The sequence below is a fragment of the Bufo bufo genome, chromosome 1 (genome assembly GCF_905171765.1).
Source record: "Bufo bufo chromosome 1, aBufBuf1.1, whole genome shotgun sequence".
In the NCBI taxonomy this organism is placed as follows: Eukaryota; Metazoa; Chordata; class Amphibia; order Anura; family Bufonidae; genus Bufo; species Bufo bufo.
In genome coordinates this window covers 801,799,456-801,821,439 of record NC_053389.1, presented here as the reverse complement: position 1 = coordinate 801,821,439, position 21,984 = coordinate 801,799,456, and the positions used below count along the sequence as shown (strand labels likewise).

General features: G+C 48.0%; 1 protein-coding gene across 1 annotated transcript in view; it reads right to left on the bottom strand.

The window, feature by feature from the left end:
• The window catches only part of LOC120987263 (histidine N-acetyltransferase-like), a 144,540-nt gene extending 122,930 nt beyond the window's left edge, over positions 1-21,610 (bottom strand). The window contains exon 1 of the mRNA XM_040415848.1: positions 21,520-21,610. The gene's annotated coding sequence lies outside the window, so the exon portion shown is untranslated. The remainder of the gene's footprint in view (positions 1-21,519) is intronic.
• Positions 21,611-21,984: the final 374 nt, after the last annotated feature.

Here is a 21,984-nt window from a genome sequence, read left to right as displayed (position 1 = left end):
CTGCCCAGAGGTAAAGACAAGCTGTCCTCTGTGGGAGGTGTATCGTCTGTGTCCTCCGTATCCCCCCAGCCACGCACCAGTGATGGGCCCGAGCTGCGTTGGATGCCACCCCGCTGTGAACATGCTTCATCCCCATCCTCCTTCTCATCCTCATCCTCCTCCTCCTCGTCCTCCAGGATTTGTACCTGGCCTCTGCTGTTGCAAAAATCCTCTATCTGAGTTACTTCTAAAAGACTAGCCTGAAAGTGTTAGAGACGACCCCTCTTCCTCCTCCTCGTCCTGGGCCACATCCTCTTCAATCATCGCCCTAAGTGTGTTCTCAAGGAGACATAGAAGTGGTATTGTTTCACTGATAACGGCGTCATCGCCACTGGCCATGTTGGTGGAGTACTCGAAACAGCTCAACAGGTCTTGCATAGAGGCCCAGTCATTGGTGGTGAAGTGGTGCTGTTCCGCAGTGCGAATCACCCGTGCGTGCTGCAGCTGAAACTCCACTATGGCCTTCTGCTGCTCGGACAGTTTCTCCAGCATGTGCAAGGTGGAGTTCCACCTGGTGGGCACGTCGCATATGAAGCGGTGAGCGGTAAGGCCAAAGTAACGCTGTAGAGCAGACAGGCGAGCAGCGGCAGGATGTGAACGCCAGTAGCGCGAACAGACGGCCCGCACTTTATGCAGCAGCTCAGACATGTTGGGGTAGTTGTGAATGAATTTCTGCACCACCAAATTCAGCACATGCGCCAGGCAAGGGATGTGCGTCAAACCGGCTAGTCCCAGAGCTGCAACGAGATTTCGCCCATTATCGCACACCACCAGGCCGGGCTTGAGACTCACTGGCAGCAACCACTCGTCGGTCTGTTGTTCTATACCCCGCCACAACTCCTGCGCGGTGTGGGGCCTGTCCCCCAAACACATCAGTTTCAGAACGGCCTGCTGACGTTTACCCCTGACTGTGCTGAAGTTGGTGGTGAAGGTCTGTCGCTGACCGGATGAGGAGGTAGTAGAAGTCGAGTAGGAAGAGGAGGCAATAAGAGGCAAAGAATGATGCCCTGCGATCCTTGGCGGCAGAAGGACGTGCGCCAAACAGCTCTCCGCCTGGGGCCCAGCCGCCACTACATTTACCCAGTGTGCAGTTAGGGAGATATAGCGTCCCTGGCCGTGCTTACTGGTCCACGTATATTTGGTTAGGTGGACCTTGCCACAGATGGAGTTGCGCAGTGCACACTTGATTTTATCCGATACTTGGTTGTGCAGGGAGGGCACGGCTCTCCTGGAGAAGTAGTGGCAGCTGGAAACGACGTACTGTGGGACAGCCAGCGACATGAGCTCTTTGAAGCTGTCCGTTTCCACCAGCCTGAATGACAGCATTTCAGAGGCCAGTAGTTTAGAAATGCTGGCATTCAGGGCCAGGGATCGAGGGTGGCTAGGTAGGAATTTACGCTTTCTCTCAAAGGTTTGTGAGATGGAGAGCTGAACGCTGGTGGAGATGCTTGGTGATAAAGTTGGGGTTGTTGGTGGCACATCCTCTGTTTTCTGGGCGGCAGGTGCCAACGTTCCTCCAGAGGCGGAGGAAGAGGCCGAGGCAGCAGCAGAAGAGGGAGCAGGAGGGGCCTGAGCCCTTTCTTGGTTTTGCTGGGTGCTTACTCCACTGCAGCCCGTGTCTCGCATGTAGCCTGGTCATGCAGGTTGTGCCTCGCTTCAGGCTCTGATGGCACACCGTGCAAATCACTCGGGTCTTGTCATCAGCACATTGTGTGAAGAAGTGCCATGCCAGGGAACACCTTGAAGCTGCCTTTGGTGTGCTCGGTCCCTGTTGACGGTGGCCAGTAGCAGGCAAACTGTTTTGGCGACGACTGCTCTGCTTTTGCACCCTGCTCCCGCTTTTGCTTCGTTGTTGGCTCGGTCTCACCACTGCCTTTTCCTCCGAACTCTGAAAGTTAGTGGCACGACCTTCATTCCATGTGGGGTCTAGGATCTCATCGTCCCCTGCATCGTCTTCCACTTAGTCTTCCTCCCTGACCTCCTTTTCGGTCTGCACACTGCAGAAAGACGCAGCAGTTGGCACCTGTGTTTCGTCATCATCAGAGACGTGCTGAGGTGGTATTCCCATGTCCTCATCAGGAAACATAAGTAGTTGTGCGTCAGTGCATTCTATGTCTTCCACCACTGGGGAAGGGCTAGGTGGATGCCCTTGGGAAACCCTGCCAGCAGAGTCTTCAAACAGCATTAGAGATTTCTTGAGGCTCAGACAGGTTCCCCGATATGCACGGGGGTGATGTGACAGACTGATGGGCATGGGTTTCAGGCACCACCTGTGCGCTTTCTGCAGAAGACTGGGTGGGAGATAATGTGAACATGCTGGATCCACTGTCGGCCACCCAATTGACTAGCGCCTGTACTTGCTCAGGCCTTACCATCCTTAGAACGGCATTAGGCCCGACCAAATATCGCTGTCGATTCTGGCGGCTACTGGGACCTGAGGTACTAGGTTCAGTAGGATGTGTAGATGTGGCAGAACGACCACGTCCTCTCCCTGCACCAGAGGCTCCACCAACACCACCACCACGACCTTGACCACGTCCCTTATTAGATGTTTGCCTCATAGTTAGCGTTCACAAAGCAAAGTAAAAAGTGGTTAAGTCTGTTAAAAATAATTAACCGCCAATAAAAACCCTGATGTAGGGTATTGCACTCAATTATTATTTTTTTAAACTCTATATGACAACGGTATTTGTGGCCTAAATGTGACCGTCACCTATGCAAGTGTAATCACAGATGTGCAGTATATGAAAAAAAGGTTTTTTTTTCACCACAGTATCCTAAAAGCCTTATTTGTGGCCTAAATGTGACAGTCACCTATGCACGTGTAATCACAGATGTGCAGTATATCAGAGGGATTTTTCACCACAGTATCCTAAAAGCCTTATTTGTGGCCTAAATGTGACAGTCACCTATGCACGTGTAATCACAGATGTGCACTATATCAGAGGGTTTTTTTTACCACAGTATCCTATAAGCCTTATTTGTGGCCTAAATATGACAGTCACTTATGCATGTCTATTCCCAGATGTGCAGTATATTAGAGGGTTTTTTCACCCTAGTAACCAAAAAGCTGTATTTCTGGCCTGAATGTGACAGTCACTTATTCTTGTCTAATCCCAGATGTGCAGTATATTAGAGGGTTTTTTCACCCCAGTAACCAAAAAGCCGTATTTCTGGCCTAAATGTGACAGTCACTTATACACGTCTAATCCTAGATGTGCAGTATATCAGAGGCTTTTTTAACCCCAGTATGCCAAAGCCGTATTTATGGCCTAAATGTGACAGTCACTTATGCATGTGTAATCCCAGATATGCAGAATATCAGAGGCTTTTTTCACCCCAGTATGCCAAAGGCGTATTTATGGCCTAAATGTGACAGTCACTTATTCACGTGTAATCCCAGATGTGCAATACATTGGAGGCTTTTTTCACCCCAGTAACCAAAAAGCCGTATTTCTGGCCTAAATGTGACAGTCACTTATGCACGTCTAATCCTAGATGTGCAGTATATCAGAGGCTTTTTTAACCCCAGTAACCAAAAAGCCATATTTCTGGCCTAAATGTGACAGTCACTTATGTTTGTCTAATCCCAGATGTGCAGTATATTATAGTGTTTTTTCACACCAGTAACCAAAAAGCCGTATTTCTGGCCTAAATGTTACAGTCACTTATGCATGTGTAATCCCAGATGTGCAGTATATTAGAGGCTTTTTTCCCCCCAGTATGCCAAAGTCGTATTTCTGGCCTAAATGTGACAGTCACTTATGCTTGTCTAATCCCAGATGTGCAGTATATTAGAGGGTTTTTTTCACCCCAGTAACCAAAAAGCCATATTTCTGGCCTAAATGTGACAGTCACTTATGCATGTGTAATCCCAGATGTGCAGTATATTAGAGGGTTTTTTCACCCCAGTAACCAAAAAGCCATATTTCTGGCCTAAATGTGACAGTCACTTATGCACGTGTAATCCCAGATGTGCAGTATATCAGAGGCTTTTTAGACCCCAGTATGCCAAAGCAGTATTTATGGCCTAAATGTGACAGTCACTTATGCACGTGTAATCCCAGATGTGCACTATATTTAACAGATGTATTTTTTTAACCCTAGTAAGCAAAAAGCTGAATTTCTGGACTTGCAGACATGCAGATAGCCTGTGCTGGTGCACTATCGTTGCATAAAATGGCTGCCGATCATGTATTGATATTGACTAACTGAAGAAAAAAAAGTTCGTTTTCAGCAGTAGTTGGCTCAGGGCAGGCTTAAAAAAATTGTGCACTGCACCCACAAAACACTTTTGCTGTAGTTCGCTGAGTTCAAAAAACAGTTCTTGATAAGATTTCTCCCTGATCTCTCCTTCACAGCAGCTGCAGCCTCTCCCTACACTAATCCGAGCAGAGTGACGGGCGGCGCTACGTGACTCCAGCTTAAATAGAGGCTGGGTCACAAGCTGCAGTTGGCCAATCACAGCCATACCAATAGTAGGCATGGCTGTGATGGCCTTTTGGGGCAAGTAGTATGATGCTTGTTGATTGGCTGCTGTGCAGCCTTTTAAAAAGCGCCATAAAAATCGCCGAACACCGAACCTGAACCCAAACTTTTACGTAAATGTTCGGGTCCGGGTGCCGAAAATCCTAAAGTTCGGTATGAACCCGAACTTTACAGTTCGGGTTCGCTCAACTCTACTCTTCATTCATAATCTTGATGAACTCCTTGTCTTCGACCGAAGGGGCAATCTTGTTGTCATCACAAGTCGTCTGGTACACTGAATCACTAAGGTCCTTGTGAGAAGTGAGCTTGCTGGTAATACCTTGGAGTGCTTGATATGGAACTTCAGATTTGAAATAAAGTCTTTCCTTCACGTGATAGTGCAATGGACATTTCATCGATCGATAGGTACATGATCCCTCCACATTAGTTTTGTAGGAAGCTACATCCAAGTGCTTGTGAGATGGATCTAAACAGACTTCTCCTATTATCACCCATCCAAGATCAAGTTTCTGGGCATGAGGAGCATCATCTGAACCGTTACATAACTCTCTTATTTTATGAACTCTAGGAATGTCTCTCCCTAAAAGAATCAAGATCTTTGCATCCTTGTTAAGTGGTGGAATGTACAGTCGTGGCCAAAAGTTTTGAGAATTACATAAATATTGGAAATTGGAAAAGTTGCTGCTTAAGTTTTTATAATAGCAATTTGCATATACTCCAGAATGTTATGAAGAGTGATCAGATGAATTGCATAGTCCTTCTTTGCCATGAAAATTAACTTAATCCCAAAAAAAACTTTCCACTGCATTTCATTGCTGTCATTAAAGGACCTGCTGAGATCATTTCTGTAATCGTCTTGTTAACTCAGGTGAGAATGTTGACGAGCACAAGGCTGGAGATCATTATGTCAGGCTGATTGGGTTAAAATGGCAGACTTGTTAAAAGGAGGGTGATGCTTGAAATCATTGTTCTTCCATTGTTAACCATGGTGACCTGCAAAGAAACGCGTGCAGCCATCATTGCGTTGCATAAAAATGGCTTCACAGGCAAGGATATTGTGGCTACTAAGATTGTACCTCAATCAACAATTTATAGGAGCATCAAGAACTTCAAGGAAAGAGGTTCAATTCTTGTTAAGAAGGCTTCAGGGTCTCCAAGAAAGTCCAGCAAGCGCCAGCATCGTCTCCTAAAGAGGATTCAGCTGCGGGATCGGAGTGCCACCAGTGCAGAGCTTGCTCAGGAATGGCAGCAGGCAGGTGTGAGCGCATCTGCACGCACAGTGAGGCGAAGACTTTTGGAAGATGGCCTGGTGTCAAGAAGGGCAGCAAAGAAGCCATCAGGTACAGATTGATCTTCTGCAGAAAGTTTGGTGAATGGACTGCTGAGGACTGGGGCAAAGTCATATTCTCCGATGAAGCCTCTTTCCGGTTGTTTGGGGCATCTGGAAAAAGGCTTGTCCGGAGAAGAAAATGTGAGCGCTACCATCAGTCCTGTGTCATGCCAACAGTAAAGCATCCTAAGACCATTCATGTGTGGTGTTGCTTCTCATCCAAGGGAGTGGGCTCACTCACAATTTTGCCCAAAAACACAGCCATGAATAAAGAATGGTACCAAAACACCCTCCAATAGCAACTTCTTTCAACAATCCAACAACAGTTTGGTGAAGAACAATGCATTTTCCAGCACGATGGAGCACCGTGCCATAAGGCAAAAGTGATAACTAAGTGGCTCGGGGACCAAAACGTTTACATTTTGGGTCCATGGCCTGGAAACTCCCCAGATCTTAATCCCATTGAGAACTTGTGGTCAATCCTCAAGAGGCGGGTGGACAAACAAAAACCCACTAATTCTGACAAACTCCAAGAAGCGATTATGAAAGAATGGGTTGCTATCAGTCAGGAATTGGCCCAGAAGTTGATTGAGAGCATGCCCAGTCGAATTGCAGAGGTCCTGAAAAAGTAGGGTCAACACTGCAAATACTGACTCTTTGCATAAATGTCATGTAATTGTCGATAAAAGCCTTTGAAACATATGAAGTGCGTGTAATTATATTTCACTACATCACAGAAACTGAAACAAAGATCTAAAAGCAGTTTAGCAGCAAACTTTGTGAAAACTAATATTTGTGTCATTCTCAAAACTTTTGGCCACGACTGTAGTTAACAATGTGGCTCAAATGAGGGTGATGACATGCAACTAGAGTTGAGCGAACACCTGGATGTTCGGGTTCGACGAGTTCGGCCGAACTTTCGAAAAATGTTCGGGTTCGGGATCCGAACTCGACCCGAACTTCATCCCGAACCCGAACCCCATAGAAGTTAATGGGGACCCGAACTTTTGGGCACTAAAAAGGCTGTAAAACACACCCGGAAAGGGCTAGAGGGCTGCAAAAGGCAGCAAAATGTAGTTAAATCCCCTGCAAACAAATGTAGATAGGGAAATGATGCGTTAACATAAAATAAATAAAAATTAAACAATATTAATTGGAGTGAGGTCCCATAGCACAGAATCAGGCTTCAAGTCACCCACCAATGGAGAAGGTCACTTACTATTATTTTGACCACAGCACCCAGACAAAGGAGAGAGGTCCCACAGCAGAGAACCAGGCATCATATCACCCACCACAGGAGTAGGCCACCATTTAGTTACTTTGACCCCTACACCTAGACGGAGGAGAGAGGTTACACAGCAGAGAATCAGGCATTTAGATCACCCACCACAGGAGTAGGCCACCATTGAATCAGACCCCGGCAACCATGTCAGATGGCACAAGCATAAGCTTTATATCAATCAGCACAGGAGAAGGCGACTTTGACAGGCTTTGACCCCTACACCCGGACGGAGGAGAGAGGTTTCAAAGCAGAGAATCAGGCATTTAGATCACCCACCACAGGAGTAGGCCCCAATTTAATGGGACCCCGGCAACCATGTCAGATGGCACAACCATCAGCTTCATATCAATCAGCACAGGAGAAGGCGACTTTGAAAGACTTTGACCCCTACACCCAGACGGAGGAGAGAGGTTTCACAGCAGAGAATCAGGCATTTAGATCACCCACCACAGGAGTAGGCCCCCATTGAATCAGACCCTGGCAACCATGTCAGATAACACAACCATCAGCTTTATATCAATCAGCACAGGAGAAGGCGACTTTGAAAGACTTTGACCCCTACACCCAGATGGAGGAGAGAGGTTTCACAGCAGAGAATCAGGCATCATATCAACCACCACAGGAGAAGCCACCATTTAGTTACTTTGACCCCTGCACCCAGGAAGAGGAGAGAGGCACCACAGCACATATTCTGGCATCATATCAGCCACCACAGGAGAAGCCACCATTGAGTTACTTTGACCCCTGCACCCAGGAAGAGGAGAGAGGCCCCACAGCACATATTCTGGCATCATATCAGCCACCACAGGAGAAGCCACCATTTAGTTACTTTGACCCCTTCACCCAAACAGAGGAGAGAGGTTCCACATCAGAGAATCAGGCATCATATCAACCACCACAGGAGTAGGCCACAATTTAATGGGACCCCGGCAACCATGTCAGATGGCACAACCATCAGCTTCATATCAATCAGCACAGGAGAAGGCGACTTTGAAAGACTTTGACCCCTACACCCAGACGGAGGAGAGAGGTTTCACAGCAGAGAATCAGGCATTTAGATCACCCACCACAGGAGTAGGTCCCCATTGAATCAGACCCTGGCAACCATGTCAGATGGCACAACCATCAGCTTTATATCAATCAGCACAGGAGAAGCCACCATTGAGTTACTTTGACCCCTGCACCCAGGAAGAGGAGAGAGGCCCCACAGCACATATTCTGGCATCATATCAGCCACCACAGGAGAAGCCACCATTGAGTTACTTTGACCCCCGCACCCAGGAAGAGGAGAGAGGCACCACAGCACATATTCTGGCATCATATCAGCCACCACAGGAGAAGCCACCATTGAGTTACTTTGACCCCTGCACCCAGGAAGAGGAGAGAGGCCCCACAGCACATATTCTGGCATCATACTAACCACCACAGGAGAAGCCACCATTGAGTTACTTTGACCCCTGCACCCAGGAAGAGGAGAGAGGCCCCACAGCACATATTCTGGCATCATATCAGCCACCACAGGAGAAGCCACCATTGAGTTACTTTGACCCCCGCACCCAGGAAGAGGAGAGAGGCACCACAGCACATATTCTGGCATCATATCAGCCACCACAGGAGAAGCCACCATTGATTTACTTTGACCCCCGCACCCAGGAAGAGGAGAGAGGCACCACAGCACATATTCAGGCATCATATCACACACCACAGGAGAAGGCCTCTTTCAGTGATTTAGGCCTTTGGACCCAGACAGAGGAGAGAGGCACCACAGCACATATTCTGGCATCATATCAGCCACCACAGGAGAAGCCACCATTGAGTTACTTTGACCCCTGCACCCAGGAAGAGGAGAGAGGCCCCACAGCACATATTCTGGCATCATATCAACCACCACAGGAGAAGCCACCATTGAGTTACTTTGACCCCTGCACCCAGGAAGAGGAGAGAGGCCCCACAGCACATATTCTGGCATCATACTAACCACCACAGGAGAAGCCACCATTGAGTTACTTTGACCCCTGCACCCAGGAAGAGGAGAGAGGCCCCACAGCACATATTCTGGCATCATATCAGCCACCACAGGAGAAGCCACCATTGAGTTACTTTGACCCCCGCACCCAGGAAGAGGAGAGAGGCACCACAGCACATATTCTGGCATCATATCAGCCACCACAGGAGAAGCCACCATTGAGTTACTTTGACCCCTGCAGGCCTGCACCCAGGAAGAGGAGAGAGGCCCCACAGCACATATTCTGGCATCATACTAACCACCACAGGAGAAGCCACCATTGAGTTACTTTGACCCCTGCACCCAGGAAGAGGAGAGAGGCCCCACAGCACATATTCTGGCATCATATCAGCCACCACAGGAGAAGCCACCATTGAGTTACTTTGACCCCCGCACCCAGGAAGAGGAGAGAGGCACCACAGCACATATTCTGGCATCATATCAGCCACCACAGGAGAAGCCACCATTGAGTTACTTTGACCCCCGCACCCAGGAAGAGGAGATAGGCACCACAGCACATATTCAGGCATCATATCACACACCACAGGAGAAGGCCTCTTTCAGTGATTTAGGCCTTTGGACCCAGACAGAGGAGAGAGGCACCACAGCACATATTCTGGCATCATATCAGCCACCACAGGAGAAGCCACCATTGAGTTACTTTGACCCCTGCACCCAGGAAGAGGAGAGAGGCCCCACAGCACATATTCTGGCATCATATCAGCCACCACAGGAGAAGCCACCATTTAGTTACTTTGACCCCTGCACCCAGGAAGAGGAGAGAGGCACCACAGCACATATTCTGGCATCATATCAGCCACCACAGGAGAAGCCACCATTTAGTTACTTTGACCCCTTCACCCAAACAGAGGAGAGAGGTTCCACATCAGAGAATCAGGCATCATATCAACCACCACAGGAGTAGGCCACAATTTAGTTTATTTGACCCCTGCACCCAGGAAGAGGAGAGAGGCCCCACAGCACATATTCTGGCATCATATCACACACCACAGGAGAAGGCCTCTTTCAGTGATTTAGGCCTTTGGACCCAGACAGAGGAGAGAGGTCAGAGATTAGCTTCATATCCCCCAGCACAGCAGAAGACCGCTTTATTTGACTTAGGCCTCAGCACCCAGACAGAAGACAGAGGTAGCATGGCAGAGGTTATGGCTTCATGTCACCCGTTAGTTTAACCGGCCACTTTCATCTGGTTAGGCCCCGGCGCCCAGACAGAGAAGAGTTTCATTCAACTGTGGGTTTCATAAAATTTGTATCAAATAAAGAAGTGGCCCGTAGCACAACAAGACATGTTTTAGGCAGTTAATAAGGACTACTCTGCACAAGGGAGGGACAGGTCCTGTGGGATCCATGCCTGGTTCATCTTTATGAAGGTCAGCTTGTCCACGTTGGCTGTGGACAGGCGGCTGCGCTTGTCAGTAATGACGCCCCCTGCCGTGCTGAATACGCGTTCAGATAAAACGCTGGCCGCCGGGCAGGAAAGCACCTCCAAGGCATAACATGCTAACTCTGGCCACGTGGACAATTTCGAAACCCAGTAGTTGAATGGGGCCGAACCATCCGTCAGGATGTGGAGGGGTGTGCAGACATACTGTTCAACCATGTTAGTGAAATGCTGCCTCCTGCTAACACGTTCCGTATCAGGTGTCGGTGCAGATAGCTGTGGCGTGGAGACAAAACTTTTCCACATTTCTGCCATGCTAACCCTGCCCTCAGATGAGCTGGCCGTGACACAGCTGCGTTGGCGACCTCTTGCCACTCCTCTGCCTTCACCTTCCACCTGTTCCCCTGTGACATGTGGGAATGCTCTCAAGAGCGCCTCTATCAGCGTGCGCTTGTACTCGCGCATCTTACGGTCGCGCTCCAGTTCAGGAATTAAAGTGGGCACATTGTCTTTATACCGGGGATCCAGCAGGGTGGCCACCCAGTAGTCTGCACACGTTAAAACGTGGGCAACTCTGCTGTCGTTGCGCAGGCATTGGAGCATATATTCGCTCATGTGGGCCAGGCTACCCATGGGTAAGGACAAGCTGTCCTCTGTGGGAGGCGTATCGTCATCGTCCACCGTATCCCCCCAGCCACGCACCAGTGATGGGCCTGGGCTGCCACCCCGCTGTGAACTTGCGTCATCCTCGTCCCCCTCCACCTCCTCCTCGTCCTCCAGTACAGTGCCTTGGCTGGCGACTTGTGAACCTGTCCTCTGCTGCTTAAGCAAACCTCCCTCTGAGCCACTTCGAACAGACTGGCCCGAAAGTGTTAGAAACGAGCCCTCATCCTCCTCCTCCTCCTCCACCTGGGCCACCTCCTCTAACATCATTGCCCTAAGTGTTTTCTCAAGGAGACATAGAAGTGGTATTGTAACGCTGATAACAGTGTCATCGCCACTGGCCATGTTGGTGGAGTACTCGAAACAGCGCAGCAGGGCACACAGGTCTCGCATGGAGGCCCAATCATTGGTGGTGAAGTGGTGCTGTTCGGCAGTACGACTGACGCGAGCGTGCTGCAGCTGAAACTCCACTATGGCCTGCTGCTGCTCGCACAGTCTCTCCAGCATGTGCAAGGTGGAGTTCCACCGGGTGGGCACGTCGCATATGAGGCGGTGAGCGGGAAGGCCGAAGTTCCGCTGTAGCGCAGACAGGCGAGCAGCGGCAGGATGTGAACGGCGGAAGCGCGCACAGACGGCCCGCACTTTATGCAGCAGCTCTGACATGTTGGGGTAGTGGTGAATGAACCTCTGCACCACCAAGTTCAGCACATGCGCCAGGCAAGGGATGTGCGTCAAACCGGCTAGTCCCAGAGCTGCCACGAGATTTCGCCCATTATCGCATACCACCAGGCCTGGCTTGAGGCCCACCGGCAGAAACCACTCGTCGGTCTGTTGTTCAATACCCCGCCACAACTCCTTTGCGCTGTGGGGCCTGTCCCCCAAACATATGAGTTTCAGAATGGCCTGCTGACGTTTACCCCGGGCTGTGCTGAAGTTGGTGGTGAAGGTGTGTGGCTGACCGGATGAGCTGGTGGAAGCAGTGGAGGAGGAAGCCGAGTAGGAGGAGGAGGCTACAGGAGGCAGAGAATGATGCCCTGCGATCCTAGGGGGCGGAAGGACGTGCGCCAAGGAACTGTCCGCCGGGGGCCCAGCCGCCACTACATTCATCCAGTGTGCAGTTAGTGAGATATAGCGTCCCTGGCCGTGCTTACTGGTCCACGTATCTGTGGTTAGGTGGACCTTGCCACAAATGGCGTTGCGCAGTGCACACTTGATTTTATCGGACACTTGCATGTGCAGGGAAGGCACGGCTGTCTTGGAGAAGTAGTGGCGGCTGGGAACCACATACTGCGGGACAGCCATGGCCATCAGCTGTTTGAAGCTGTCTGTGTCCACCAGCCGGAATGACAGCATTTCAAAGGCCAGCAGTTTAGAAATGCTGGCGTTCAGGCCAAGGGCTCGAGGGTGACTCGGGGGGAATTTGCGCTTCCTCTCTAAGGTTTGAGATATTGAGAGCTGAACGCTGCTGTGTGATATAGTGGAGACGCTAGTTGACGGTGGCGGTGGTGGTGGTGTCGGTGGCACATCCTCTGTTTGCTGCTCGGCAGGTGGCAACATTCCTCTCGAGGCGGAAGCCGAGGCAGCAGCGGTAGAGGGAGCAGGGGGAGCCTCAGCGAGTGCCTGGTTTTTAAGGTGTGTACCCCACTGCAGTTCATGCTTTGCATGTAGATGCCTGGTCATGCAGGTTGTGCTGAGGTTCAGAACGTTAATGCCTCGCCTCAGGCTCTGATGGCAGAGCGTGCAAGTCACTCGGGTCTTGTCGGTAGGACATTGTTTAAAGAAGTGCCATGCCAGGGAACTCTTTGAAGCTGCCTTTGTGGGGCTGGGTCCCTGTTGGCGATGTCCAGTAGCAGGCGAACTCTGGGGGCGGTGGCTCGTCTGCTTTGGCCCCCTGCTCCCTCTTTGGCTTCGCTGTTGTCTCGGTCTCACCACTACCTCTTCCTCTGAACTGTGAAAGTCATCGCCACGACCTTCAGTCCATGTGGGGTCTAAGACCTCATCGTCCTCTGCATCGTCTTCCACCCAGTCTCCCTCCCTGACCTCCTCCTGTTCAGTCTGCACACTGCAAAAAGACGCGGCAGTGGGCACCTGTGTTTCGTCATCATCAGAGAGTCGGTGACTCTGCTGTGGTGGTATTCCCATGTCCTCTTCATCTGGAGACATAAGTGGTTGTGCGTCAGTGCATGGTATGTCTTCCTCCACTGGGGAAGGGCTAGGTGGACGCCCCTGGGAAACCCTGGAAGCAGAGTCTTCAAACAGAAGAAGAGACTGCTGCATAACTTGTGGCTCAGACCGTTTCCCTGATATGCTTGGGGGTGATGTGACAGACTGATGGGCTTGGTTTTCAGGTGCCACCTGTGCGCTTTCCGCAGAAGACTGGGTGGAAGACCATGTGGTGAACGTGCTGGAAGCACTGTCGGCCACCCAATCGATTAATGCCTGTACCTGCTCAGGCCTTACCATCCTAAGAGCGTCATTGGGCCCCACGAGATATTGCGGTACATTCTGCCGGCTAGTTGAGGGAGTTCGTTCCCTACTGTGTGCGCCTGGGGCCGAACGGCCACGTCCTCTACCAGCAACAGAGGCTCCACGGACACCACCACGACCGCGTCCTCGTCCCTTAATAGTATTTTTCTTCATTGTTGCGATTCAACTCGCACCACAATGAAATATATTATTTTTTATAAGCAAAATCCCCTCACTGGAATACTTTCAGTCTTTTGACTGTATGGATTACAGATGGAATGACTGTTATATGTGAGTACCGCTTTCTTTGACAGATTCTAGTATGGGTACATATATGTTTTCCCAACCCCAGCACATTAGTTTGCTAATTCCAGATGTATGAAACGCAGGCCTAACTGTATCTAGTATATTGAACGCCAGATAAACTAACTTGGCCTTTTTTAAATAAAAAAAAAAATTCCCTCACTGGAATACTTTCAGTCTTTTGACTGTATGGATTACAGATGGAATGACTGTTATATGTGAGTACCGCTTTCTTTGACAGATTCTAGTATGGGTACATATATGTTTTCCCAACCCCAGCACATTAGTTTGCTAATTCCAGATGTTTGAAACGCAGGCCTAACTGTATCTAGTATATTGAACGCCAGATAAACTAACTTGGCCTTTTTTAAATAAAAAAAAAATTCCCTCACTGGAATACTTTATGGCTTTTCACTGTATGGATTACAGGTGGACTGGTATTAGTAGGGGTGACACAAGCACACCCAAGTCCCTGATGTAGGATTTCTATGGCACAGACCACTATTACAAGTGATTAATGGACGTTGGGAGAGATTGTGCTGCAGCACTAGTCCCAAGATGGCCGCCGCCTATCAGCCCAGTAACATGTGCCACAAAATGGTCTGCACAACCTTTAAAAAAAATAGCCTTGGACTGTGCTGCTAAATCGCTATTGGTCTGAATCCCAGGTGTAGATGTCTGACTTGTTTGGAGCTTTGGAATGCACACTGTGGCAGCTTCTGCTGCAGCACTACAAGTCGCAAAATGGCGGCCGGCGGTCAGCCCAGGTACATGTGGATGGAAAAATCACTCTGGCCACTCTAAAAATAGCCAATCCCTATCAAAAAAGCAGCTCAGCTGCAGTTGTTCAGATGAATCACAGGTGGAGGAGAGAAATTTGCTTCCAGTTATTCAATTATCCCTGCCTATTCTCGCCCTAGCATCAGCTGCGTCTATCCCTGTTCTATTCACATCGGGAGTGAGCACGTCCCGACGTGCGCACAAGCTTATAAAGAGGCTGAGTCACATGCTGCACTTGGCCAATCACAGCCTTGCCAATAGTAGGCATGGCTGCGATGGCATCTTAGGGCAAGTAGTATGATGCATGTTGATTGGCTGCTTTGCAGCCTTTCAAAATGCGCCAAAATACATGCCGAACGACGAACCCGAACCCGAACTTTTACGAAAAAGTTCGGGTTCGGGTCCGTGTCACGAACACCCCAAAATTCGGTACGGACCCGAACTATGCTCGAACTGTTCGCTCAACACTACATGCAACCTCAGGCGTGGGGATTTCTTCTCTGTTGTTCAGTAGTTGATCACATTCTATTAGAGTTTGAAGAGGAAACTCTATGTTTTCATAGTCTGATGCCACTATGAAGCCATGGGCTCTTCTTCCAGAAGTATTGACCTTTCCTGCGCATGTCTCCAAGGTATAGGACCAGGTCTCTCCATGAATATTGAATAAGTCAAAGAATTCTGTACTTGCCAATGAGCGATTGCTCTGATCGTCAAGTATGGCATACATTTTTATGGGATTTTGTGGATATCCTTCAGGAAAAACTCTTACGAGGCATATCTTGCTGAAAGACTTGCTATGAAGCCCTTCTCCACACACCTCTGTGCACCTTGTGGTTACGGGGTTGGTATATTGCTCAGTACTCTCCCCGCCATCATCTGATATAGTCTTGGTGTTGCTACCGGGTGAAGGTTTCCTTTTGAACAGGTCTAAATGAAGAGCATCCACGTGCTTGGCACTGTTACACAGGGAACATCTGATGGCGATCTTACAGTCTTTAGCTAAATGATCGGAGGATGCGCAACACTTGAAACAGATATTATGTTCTTTGAGAAATGTCTTGCGTTCTTCGATAGGCTTGCCCTTAAATGCACAACATTTGGAGAGAGAATGTGGCGCATTATTAATAGGACACTGTTGATCAAGATTGCTTGCCTTGGTACCTTGTAATTTAATGTCTGTAGACAAGACGTTGGATGTGATTGCGGTCTTCCTCATGGCAATAGGATGCCTTAAGTCCTTGAATTTACTGTTGGTGGCAATACCCCCTGAAGTAGTTAAAGGAAGGGTAGTTGTATCTGGATACATGAAGCTTGGGTCATTCTTAGATCTTGCAATCTTCCTCACAAACTCTGCAAAATAAGAAAAGGGCGGGAAGGAAACATGATGTTCATACTTATACTTTGATCCTACGCTAGTCCACTTTCCCTGAAGATGACTAGGCAACTTTCCTACAATAGGATTTACGCCCTGAGCAGTGTCTAAATAACTAAGACCTGGCAAACTAGGATCTGACTTAGCAACTTCAAGTTCATGAAGAAGGTTACCTAACTCTCTAAGCTTATGATTGTCCTTAACAGAGATCTTAGGAAAGTCTTTTAGTCTCTGGAATAAGGCCGATTCAATGACTTCGGGGCTCCCATAGTCTTGTTCCAGACGTTCCCATGCAGCATCAAGGCCTGCTTCAAAGTTATAAATGTAAACGGATTTAAGTCTCTTTACTTGTTCTGAAGATTGACGCCCCAACCACTTTATTAGTAAGTCAAGTTCTGCTTGAGGTTCAATGTCCAAGTTCTTGGTTACCACCTTAAATGTAGATCTCCAACTCCTATAGTTCTCAGGTCGGTCATCGAATCTAGACAGTCCAGTAGTAATTAACTCTCATCGAATCATATACTTGCTGAACTCTGCAATGTCAATGCTTTCGGTTTTTACAGCCACAGGTGATACTGATGGTGCACCATCTTGGATCATGGTTGGTATCTGATGCTGGCTGGTAGGTGGAGAGAAAGGTATTGCAGATGGGTTCAATCCAGGTAAGGGTCTGGCGTCTGAAGATCTCTGTGCATTTGAAGTTGAAGAGAGCTGTATCACAGGAGGTATAGAGTCCATTCCGTAGTCTTCTGCTGTGCCCTTGTAATCTCTATTCACATAGGGTTGTGGTGTCACATGAGCTGGATAAGTCGGTACACTTGATTTTGTGGCATACTGTAGTTGTGGAGTGTTGGTAGGTGTGTCTAGTTGACCAGCTTGCTTTGGCAACATGTTTCCTTCTGATTGACTTGCTGGATGATTATAAGAAGAATCTCTAACTGTAGGTGGGACTGTATCGTCGTGGTTCTGGGTTAAGACAAACTGTAGGGTCCTTTCAACCGGGTCTTGACAAGCAGCCAAGCTGAAACAGAGATGCTCCTTCTTCTTCCATTAGGGCTTGTTCCAAGACAGATGATTCCGCTAAGGCTACTTCCTTTTCTCTATTCATCTGAAGGATTTCTAGCTGAGCCTCTGTTTCTGCTTGTATTCTTGCTTGAATGTGTTTAGCTTCTGCTTCCTTGCATTTAGCTTCTGCCTTTAAGGCTGCTTCTCTTTCAGAGCAGGCGGCTTGAACCTGGGCTACTGCAACCTTTTGGCAAGCTTTGAGTATCTGGTCGCTCAATGTTGACCTTACAGAGCAGGACTGCAATGACTTAGAAGAAGATTTATGATCATAGGCGTGCGCAGCCTATTGCATTAGGGTGTGCACCCTAAAGCACAAACACACACGCCCGCACACGTGTGTATGTATATATATATATATATTATATACATACACACACAGGCCGGGCCTCACCCTAGCGTTGGCATGACTCCGCCTCTGCGCCTAGGAACAATATATAGGGGGGACACCTAAGATACCACAGTCAAAAATGGGGGGGCATTAATAATTTTCACCACTTAATCATACTACTGAAAAAAACAAAATAAGTATATATAAATAAGATTACAAAATACGAGAGTATTGAGGTATGCAGGGATACCTTTTTATTGTGCAATCCTGATACTTAAAAGACAAGCTTTCAAGAGTTTTCCTTTCTTCCTCGGTATTGCTTCAGACCTGAGAAAGAGATAAACACTTTCCAAAACTTTTCTTTAGAGTTTAAAGCAGTTTCAGTACTATAATAAAAGAATTTACTTACAAAAGAAGCTATTCAGTGGTCTGCTGTGCCGTCCTCTGCTTGCTTCCGCGGATCTTGCCCTGCTTTCAGTCTCTCCTCCGTGCGCAGGTGCACTGTTATGGGGGATCTGTGGATGACACAGTGTTATGGGGGATCTGTGGATGACACACTGTTATGGGGGCATCTGTGGATGACACACTGTTATGGGGGCATCTGTGGATGACACACTGTTATGGGGGATCTGTGGATGACAAAGTGTTATGGGGGATCTGTGGATGACACACTGTTATGGGGGCATCTGTGGATGACACACTGTTATGGGGGCATCTGTGGATGACACACTGTTATGGGGGCATCTGTGGATGACACACTGTTATGGGGGCATCTGTGGGTGACACACTGTTATGGGGGACCTGTGGATTACATATGACTGAGGAGGGCTATCAGGAAATATTATACAGGGGGTAATATAACTGAGGGGTATCAGGGTAAATTATACAGGGGGTAATATAACCAAGGAGTATCAGGGTACATTATACAGGGGTAATATAACTGAGGAGGGCTATCAAGGACATTATACAGGGGTAATATAAGTTATATTACCCCTGTATAATATCCCCTGATAGCCCTCCTCAGTTATATTACCCCTGTATAATAATGTCCCCTGATACCCCTTAGTTATATTACCCTGTATAATAATGTACACTGATACCCCTTAGTCATATTACCCCGACCCTGTATAATTTAACCTGATACCCCTCAGTTATATTATATGACTGAGGGGTATCAGGGTACATTATACAGGGGTAATATAACTGAGGAGAGCTATCAGTGTACATTATACAGGGGTAATATAAGTGAGGAGGGCTATCAGGGACATAATACAGGGGTGAGGGGTAAGATAAGTTATATTACCCCTGTATAATGTCTGATAGTAGCCTAGCCCTCTTCAGTTATATTACCCCTCATGTACCCTGATACCCCTAGTTATATTACCCCCTGTATAATATACCCTGATACCCCTCAGATATATTATATAACTGATGGGTATCAGGGTAATACAGGGGACAGCAGAGGAGGCGTAGCACTGTGGGACAGGGGGTTACAAAGGTACATACTTATTTTTTTATATGCCCTCAGCCCTCACCCCTACTCACCAACTTGCAGGAGCGCTAGGTACACACAGATGCAGCGTGACGTGACGTCAACTCAGCCTGCGCCGCACAGCACGCACCGTTCGGCTCCCTCTCTGCCTCCGCTGGGTCCAGGACTCCACCCCCTATGTGAATACTAGCCGCCGCCCGCCCACAGCCAGGTATTGTAAATTAATTTACAGTGCGGCGGGCGGCGGCAGCCAGAATAACAGGGGAATCAGCAGGGGGTAGTGAGCACGGAGGTGACTATTAGGGTGTGCCCAGGCACACCCGGCACACCCCCTGCGCATGCCGATGTTTATGATATGAGAGGGCAGGTCTAGATGACTTTCCTGAGTGTCTGGAAGAAGCAGATATACAGGATGTAGTTTCATGTAGCTGTGCTAATCTACTCTCTATCTGAGACTTTGCTTCAAGATATGTGCTATGCCTCTGCCGGTCAGTAGAAGTAAAGTCCTTTAATTCTAGTGAAGCTTCCTCTATATGGATGTGACAAAAGGGAATAGTACTTTTCAGAAAGTCTTTTAGAATTCTCAAATGCCTTCTTAATAGTGTTGAGCGAACTTCTGTTTTAAGTTCGGCGTCTAAAGTTCGGCTTCCGGTTAGCGGAGAATCCCGATATGGATTCCGAATTCCGTTGTGGTCCGTGGTAGCGGAATCAATAATGGCCGATTATTGATTCCGCTACCACGGACCACAACGGAATTCGGAATCCATATCGGGATTCTCCGCTAACCGGAAGCCGAACTTTAGACGCCGAACTTAAAACAGAAGTTCGCTCAGCACTACTTCTTAACCCTTGAGAGAGCAGTGTTCAATTGCTCAGAATTGTTGCTAGTTTCATTAGTGGCTTTTATACAACTTAAAGTTTTCTTCCATAATGCAGTCAGGTTACTAGATGTTTCTTCCTTACTTGCTTCATAAGCTTCCCTTGCCTTCAAGGATGGATGAGGGGCTCCAACCGGACGAGCCGAATGAAGCAAGGTGTCTGCTTTATCTTGATTAAGTGCAGGTAACTCATAAGTGTGATCTCTGTCAGACATAATGACAAGTGCTGTAGTTTTGATGTTTTGTTGGAAATCTGCCAAAGCTCAGTTCTGATGGCATCCCAACCTGCAAAAACTCATTTCAGGGAGGTGCACTTCTCATTTCAGGGAGGTTTTCTTTTTTTTTTTCTTTCACAAACTTTTTATTACATTTTCCAAACATATGCAGTATCTGCACACTTTGCTCTGTGGTGTGGAGGACTGGGCTCATTACCCTGCCCCAAATTATCATATTTATGTATATGATTAAAGGGATTCTGTCACCACCTATAAGCCCTGTGAGCTAAACATCTGCTCATGTCCAGGGCAGCATTCTGATTTATAAGGTGGCCTTATAAAAGCTATTTGTGGCTTTATTCTGCGGATAGTTTTACTAACCTGTCAATCATTAAATTAAGGTGCCCAAGCAGGGGAGGTCTGTGGATGCATGGTGCCCGGCCGCACGCATCGCCGTTCGTGCCCAGCGCCGCCTTCTACTCCTCAGTGCCGCCTCTCTCTCCCTCCCGCTTTGAGATCCCGCGCGTGCGCACAGGCTCAGCCTGATGCGCCGTTGCGGACTGCTGGCATCGGCTTCTTCTTGCACTGTGCGCACGCGCCGAGAAGGGGACACTGCTACAGGTTGCCGGGAAGGTTTACTGCGAGTAAACCTTTTCCGGGATATATTGTTTGACATGTGGGTGTCAGGGAGCCGGTATCTAATAGCGGGAGACTCCCTGAACGTCCGGGAGACTTGAGATCCCTGTGACGGAAGTGTTTTAAAAGCAGGCTGAGCTAGGGAGCAGAATATTTGTTGCAATGAGCCTGGTTCAAACTGGATTGCTAAGCTCAGTGCACAGAGAAGCACCGTTCACTATTAGAGTTGAGCGAACTTGTGTTTCAAGTTCGGCGTATAAAGTTCGGGTTATCGAAGAATCGCCTTAACTTATGGTCCGTGGTAGCAGAATCCATAACGCGATTCTTCAATAACCCGAACCCGAACTTTAGACGCCGAACTTATAACACAAGTTCTCTCAACACTACTCACTATCACTTTATAAAAGCAGGAATATACAGTTATTTCAATAGATTCAGGTATTGAATTCACAACCCAAAGAGCTTGACAATATGAATACTTGGGACTTGATATAGCAATGATACACAGTCCTTGCACAGTTCAGAAGGTACTTATGGCTCACCAAGAAAGGCAAAACTTGTAGAAGCTGGCATTACTAGAGATAATAGACCCACAGCGCAGTCCAGCAATCCCTGGCATTGTAGGGGAGCATTCAGCAGGTGGCTGTCTTCTAATGCAAAGTAATGCTACTGGGGACTGTAGCAGTAACACAAGGCATTGACTTTCAGTGCACGGTATGAAGATGAAGTCCTGTCTTAGGGCCTTTGTACTTCACACAGGCAAATGGTTACTCACCGTTCTAAAGTTGCAGAGAGCCTTGTGATGGATTCTTCTGGAAATTTACTGTTCTGTCTCAGCATCGGTTGTACCTGCCACAAGCTTCTTGTAGACCCAGTCTGTAGGATGTGTGCAGCAGGTGGAATGATCACCTTTACAGATCGTTTACTGAATGAATAAAGACTCCAATGCTTCTTTATGCTTCAAAGTAGCAATGGTATAAACATAGAGGCTTTTTCATAGGTAAACTTCCAATGAAGTTACACAGCTCCCACAATCTGCAGTCACTTCATAACAACTATACAAAATTGAGTTACAGCAGGAAATTTAGGGTGGGAGCAACCAACTAGCCAGAAACAGCAGGGGTGTAAGGATGATACCAAATAATATAGTAACATAACATGTTACACAACAACTGCTAGACAGTAAAAGCTGCGTGGCAGCACAGAATTTGTTAGTTAAATGTTACAATTTCCTCCCAAA